Below are 7,090 nucleotides of genomic sequence, written 5' to 3' on the forward strand. Positions count from 1 at the left end.
CAATCTGGTTGGATAATATAAATAGCACAAAACAATGCTTCCACATCCTCATCCTTGAAGAGTCTTCCCATTCGGTAAGGTCACCATTTTTTAAGTGCATGTAGTATTGCCAACATTTCCTTCTCATAAATAGCTTGCTTGAGATGTAGCAGTAAAAATACCCAATCACCTACATCAAAACATTTTTCACTACAATGTTTATCTACTTGTTGTTTTGTTTGATTTTTCACTGAAGTGGTGTTATCCTTTAAAAGTTGGAGAACTTGTTTTTGATGCTCGATGTGATCTTTCACTACTTAAAACTTTTTCTTCTTAATATGTCCTTCTATCTCTAGAGTTTGAGGAGTGGTAATTTCTTCCAATCCTTTACAAGATATGGTCGGATTCATTTCTTGATGCTCGATGTGATCTTTCACTTCTTGAACATTTTTCTTCTTGATATGTCCTTCTATTTTGATAGTTTGAGGAGTGGTAATTTTGAACAATGAATTACAAGATATGGTTGGATTCATTTCTTCTTTCTCGATGTGATCTTTCACTTCTTGCACATTTTTCTTCTTGGTATGTCCTTCTATCTTGAGAGTTTGAGGAGTGGTAATTCTTGCCAATGCTTTAGAAGATATGGTCTGATTCATTTATTCTTTCTCTGGGGTGGGGTCTGTTATCACTCAGGTTTTCCTTACGCTCTGGAAAAGGATACGGCCGATGTAACCACAAACCAACTTTGGACTGCAGGTTCTAGCCCACCTGCAATCAGAGAGGGCTCTCTCTTTCAAATTTAGCTTTGTTTAAAAGGATTTAGGCTAGGTCTCGAGTTCAGGGGTTTTTGTTTTGTTTTTGGTGGGAAGGATGATGTTTTCAGGTAGAGAGGAAAAACATAGTCTAGTAAGTTTTAAACCATTGGGCATGGAGTCAAGGAGTCGGACTGCTGATGCGTTTTCTTGGTCACAAGAGAAATAAGGAGCAAGGTAGCTGCTCATGAAACAACACTTAAGCTTAAAAGGATGGAATGAGGGATAAGGAATGAGAGGCAACAAAGAATCTCTCACTCAGCTTAAAAGGGGGAAGGTGAATGAGCTCTATCTAGGAGCAATTAAGAATTCCTAGACAACTGTCAAAGATGAATGGATTAGGGGAAATATGAGCCAGAGGGAATTCATATTTATGACTGATCCAGAGGAAAACATAAAGAAACAGCAGAAAATGAGCATAGAGGGTAGTTAAACCAATTCTAGACTATTCTTTCTTTCTGCTATTTTAGATGGTATATCAATGGAAAAAATAGAGGTAGGAAAACTTATTGAGTCATGTTGCAGCACAAGAATTCCAAATTCACTTCTTCAAACCATTAGACACAGAGCAGACAGTCTTTCCTCCAAGCCTTTCAGCAGTCTTTGATTACAGAAAACATATCAGGTATACAGTGCGAGTCTCAACTTAAGACTATCAACCAACCGACCCTTTAAACCATAAAGAGGGTGGTATATATAGGGAAGATTTATCCAAAATTATCTATTACAGCCGACCTAACAGGTCTGACAGAAAACTGATTACTTTAACCTAATCTTATCCAGAAATAAATGCAAGAAAATATCTTTGAGCTATGCTGGGGGCAGCTGTATCAAAATGAGTTAATGTCTGTCCTGGTGGCTCTGTGCTGTTCATCTGTCATAACTGTTGTGGGGAAAAATGCCTATGCAGGACGATCCTATCCACCTAAGGTGTGACAGTGCCGTAGCAACAAACAGAGACAGCTATTCTGGTTTCTTCCTTTATGAAATGCGAAAGAAGAGAGATCAATAGACTTACCGGTGTCTTTCGTTTGTCCCTCGATCTAGATCCTCTTCTCTTTGGGTGTTCACAGCTACTTGCCTCCTCGCTCGCCCAGCTTCAACAGATTCCTGCGAGATCACAAGAGAACAGCTACTTGCGACAAGAGAACAACTACTTGTGACAAGAGAAGAACACAACACAAAGACAGATATTCACATTCATAAATGATTCAGGATTAGAAATAAACCAAATACACTAATGTAATCATACATCAAAGATACATCAGTATATAGGAGAAAACCAAGATAGCTTTATTGATAAATAACAAGGTTCAGGAAGAGATACAACCCAGAGGGCTCCAATCTAGCATCTCCTTCCCAGCAGAATGGAATTCCTATCTTCACCTCCCTTCAAAGCATTAAGCACCCAATGATTCCAGTCTCAAACCAACAGCAATTCTTTACAATAACAAAATTCCAGCCTCTAGATCTCATGGAGGAGAGATCCATATATAGATGTTTAGAGAAAGGATGAGTCAGCTTGAGATCTGACTAGTGTCCTCTCCCTCTATTAGTTCTTGAGTCCACTTGGAGGTTCTTGCTTCCACTTGGAGATTTGGAACCTCTTACTCATCACCAGTGGAATTCCCTGAGGCAAGTGTCATTTTGGAAGCTTCCTGGGTTCTGACACCTTGAGGAATGAGTCTGCCACATGTCCAATCTCGCTCAGCGCAGGTAGCCAGTGTTGGAGTTGACATTCAGCGCAGGTAGCCAGTGGAGCCATTGACATTCAGCGCAGATGGTCAGTGGAGCAGTTGACATGATCCTGAATTGACTTGTTTTTGAGTAGTTTCAGGTGGAGAACTTCTGTGAATTGCTGTGGTTTGTTAGCCTTGTTCCTCTAGGGGTAGGAACAACATGTTTAGGGACTTTGGATCCCTTAGATTATGGACATTTCATGCTCAATGCTGTAAGGCACAAAAATGTCTATAACAGTTGCCCCCTAAAGTATGAGGCCGTTTATCGAGTGAAATGCTTTATCCAGGAGGGTCCGAAGTTCATCCAATGCTAGGAGGAGACCTGTAATAAGATACAATACAATACATTATTTTTCATACTGCTTTCGTGATCTAGCTGAGGCGGGCATTCCCATGCTCAGCTTTATAAATTCATTTTTGTACATAGAACAGACAATCGTCTGATGGTAGACTGATAATTTTGATGAAATTATCATCCTTTGAGTAGGATGATCATCTGCTGCAATGATGTACATGTCAAATGTCTTTATCTTTCCTGAATATATATCGCAGCCCAGATGGATGAAACTAGATCCGGGGTCTTCAAACTCGTTCGATCTTCACTCTAAGTACAAGTCGATCCATGTGAGAATTGTTCTGAAGTCGAACATGGAAAGACATCGCTTGATTACCGGTCAATGAGGTAAACCGTTAACAAGCGCGAGAGGAATCACCGATAATGATAATGACCCTCAAGGTATTGCAGTACAATTCACGTGGTGTGAATAAAGGACTTGGCGTCGAACACCACGCAAAATCTTCCGGTCGAAGGTCATTGAGGTATACCTGTCGCCGGAAGTGAGAAACTTGCCATTGAGGCATGCAAGCTTCAAAGTACTGAAGGGGTTGTTCCTAGATCAACTTCTTGGATAATGAGCTGATGTCGACAAGAAGCGATCCGTCAAAGGAGGGCCTTAATGAATCCCACATCAGTGACATGGAACGGAGCTAATGATTTTAATGGAGGTGAAAACGATCTGTGACATATGATTCAGGGTGGCGGTCATGAATGGATGAAGGATAATGTATGGCAGTGGATGGGACCCGGTTGACTCTTTCTGAATGACTTCTCTTGAACATATGGCGACACTGATGCGATGGATCGGTAGCATTACCCCAATTATGGATGGTATGGCGAGACCATGGTGATGTGACCGGTGAATGAAACAACCCAACCCGATTGTGGTACGGAGGAAAAGTGTCATGTTCAAGAGCGACTTGCTACCATCAAAGTTTTCTTTAGTTTCTCCCAATTTTTCCCCAGTCATTGCTGACCAGTACCTCTTTATTTTTGTCAAGCTTGAGGAGGATAACATATGCTTGTTCTATAACCTGCCCTTCGGGCAAGCCCATCGCTATGTTTTAACGAGCCTAGCAATAGTGAAACTCGTTCTCGTCTAAAGACAAGTTTGTCGCTATTTAGTGATTTTAACGAGTCTAAAGACAAAGACAACTCGGTCCCTTTTCATTTTTAGAGAGTCTGAAAAGGTACGTAAAGTTAACTCCAAAATTCCTTTTTCGTCATCTAATCCCTTAAGTCCGAAAAAGTATAAAACAATACAGAAGGGATGAGTTTTCGATAGTTTTAACGAGCCGAACAAAACAAGCGCTCGATCTTTTTGTGTAATAATCCCTCAGGTCCAAAAAGATTAAAATCTAAAGGAGGGATAGCACTTCCTGTCGCTTTAACGAGCTGGAAGGCCAAAACTCGGCAATCTTTTCATATTTTACGAGTGAGTTGAAAAGAGCTTAAAGAAGACTCGTCTTTTGAGGAATGAGTGATAGACAGGGTTAGCAGCTGATTCCAGGTACAGGTTGGAATTTTCCAATCACGGCAGTGTCACAAGGATGGCTAGGTGAAATCACTCTTCGCAGCTGTTCCTCAAAATGGGTAAACAATCATATGGAGGTGAACGATCGGCCAAATGAAAAGTGGAGGTGACGGTGCAAACACGACCAAGGCTTTAATGGCTGATGAGGTTTACATTCACAGTGGTTATTTACCGGGTGGTGCTTATGTTTATTTTTTAACGAGCATGAAGTCTGCGTTAAAACTACTCAAACTTATGTTTATTTTTTAACGAGCATGAACTATGTGCTAAAACTGCTAGGATCTTGCATTTATTTTTTAACGAGCATGAACTTTGTGCTAAAACTGCTTGATTATACCAGTCATATGATAAGAGTGTCTCATCAAGATTCTATTTTTTAAGGAGCTTCATCTCACTAAGCTTTGCTCTGGATCCTTTCGTTATGCAAGTTCGGAAACGACTAATCCTACGAGTTTAAAGGGTTAGACCTACAGGTTTAAAGGGAAGACCTAAAAATTTAAAAAATAAATAGTCGCCCCTTGCTTGCACTCCAAAAGGCTTGCATGCACCCAGGCATAAAACAGAGTTTCAAGGTTACCTCTACTTCTTTTCCATCAAAACATTTGTTTTAACGAGAGAGGCTTACCTCTTTCAGGTTACCTAAAGATTGTCTCGTTCGCGGAGCAAACAAGACACTTCTTCAGCGATGTCTACCGAAATAGGCAAAGGTGAGTGACGTAGCCCGCCAACTCACATAACTTTGACAAAAGAATCTTATTCTAGAACAACCCCTCTTCCTAGACGGACGAGGTACGGACTAGTCATATTCTCCCGCGGAAACCTACCTTATACCCAAAGTTCTCTGCCGAAGCAGACCAGGACGCACGCCCCCTGGGTTCCAGTCATATCCTCCTGGATTACTCGCGCTCATTAGGAGGACGGACCGTGGGTTGAGACACTTCTTGCGTGAATAGACCATTTAGGGATGGTTCATGACTATTTGCGACGCGTGATCCGGGGAATGAAAGTTGGTCCATGAGCTTGACCATTCTTCCTTCATGCGGAAAACACATTACTCTAAAGAGTGATGAGACAATGGCTCCCATGCAATATATATAGTCTCGTCCAAGGAGTAGGTTATAATCCAAGGGTCCTTGAACAACCATCACGTTCATTTGAATGGTCTTCCCTTTCAATGTTATGGGCACATTGGGGAGGATCCCTAAAGGTCGACTGGTTCCCTTATCAAAGCCTGATAGATTTCTCATTTCAGGCAAAAGCACTGGCGAACCAAGCGCTTTCCAAGAAATAGAGGAAAGGATACTCACAGATGCCCCTTCATCAATAACTGTGCCAGCCATTACCATTCTGTATATTTGGACAATAATTCTGAATGGTATGCTAGCTGGCAAGCGGGGTCTGCCTAGTTGGTTCTAGTCAAAGGACACAACCAAGTTGCTTGGTGGTGGGACCGAATAGACGGCCGGATATCGCTCTGACGAACTTCCTTCCTGCGATAAAGGAATGGTGGCATTGCCCCCTTGATCATCAGAGTCAGTGCTGATGAAGAGAATTTGGACGGTGTCGTCTTTATTCTCCTTTGTGATGGTATCATTCGAAGATAGAGCCTCTGAAGGCAAAACCAGGTCAACTGCCGTTTCAACCTTTAGACTTTCGTCAGGTATGGATTCAGACGGTTCATCTTCAATGATAGGTGCTTCGGCTGACCATCTGAGTGGGCCAGCCGGGTTCTCAACTAGCGAAGGACTTGGCAGGAGTCTTTGATATCCAGGAGGAAGTTGCGCTCGTAAAATCGAGCGATCTTCCAGAACTCTTTTCTCCTCGTCTAAGAAGGGACAACGGTGGATGGCGTGATCACCTTCACACAGTTTGCAGGGAAATCTAGCTTTCCCTCTTTGTCCCGTGGCTTCACTTCCACTAGTCGACGGTGAGCAGTCAACATGGCTATCAGAGGTCGACGCTACCGAATTGTGCAAATGTGGAGACCAGTCCCTTAGTATCCGAGGGATACAGGGACAATCTCTGTGGAAGTGGTCTCCCTTGCATATGACGCATGGCGATTTAGGCCTTGCCAGTGCTGTGTGTGGATTTTTGTCAGACGACACTTGTTTGCCCCCAGTCGCCTATGGCTCCTTCTTCTTCTTCTCTTTCTTCTTCTTCTCCTTCTTCTCCTTAGGAACTCGGTTTTTTGCTTTACCAGTTCCGTCAAGCGAAGAAGAAGGAGGAGAGGAAGATGAAGTAGAAGGCTGGTGGGAAACTCTTGTCTGGTCTAACTGTTGACTCGACTGTTCAGGAATGGTGGTGTTCTGAACGACGCTGGTTGAAAAGAGCCAGACTGGTAGGCCAATTGTCAGTCCTGGAAGCGACAATGTGGCCATGTGGGGCGCACCAACTTCTCCCCAAGAGGAGAAGGGACTAGGATTTCCACTTAGGGGAATTCCTTGGTTGGTGGGCTCCATCTTTTCAACCTAAAGATCAACGCGGGAATAAAGGGTGATTGTTCCATTTAAAATAAATTGTTAACGATGCTTTAGACACAAATTTCTTTTTCACTTTTAAAGAGTCGAGAAAAAGCTAAAGATGACTCTAGTCTCCTTCGATGTTTTAACGAGCCCGAAGTGACAAATGCTCGGATGGAATTTTTCTGTTATAGAGTCTGAAAAAGGCCAAAAGAAACTGCTCTGGAGCT

Source organism: Pinus tabuliformis, chromosome 5_2 (genome assembly GCF_031772625.1).
Source record: "Pinus tabuliformis cultivar Carrire ecotype Pingquan chromosome 5_2, CPIR1, whole genome shotgun sequence".
Taxonomy (NCBI): domain Eukaryota; kingdom Viridiplantae; phylum Streptophyta; class Pinopsida; order Pinales; family Pinaceae; genus Pinus; species Pinus tabuliformis.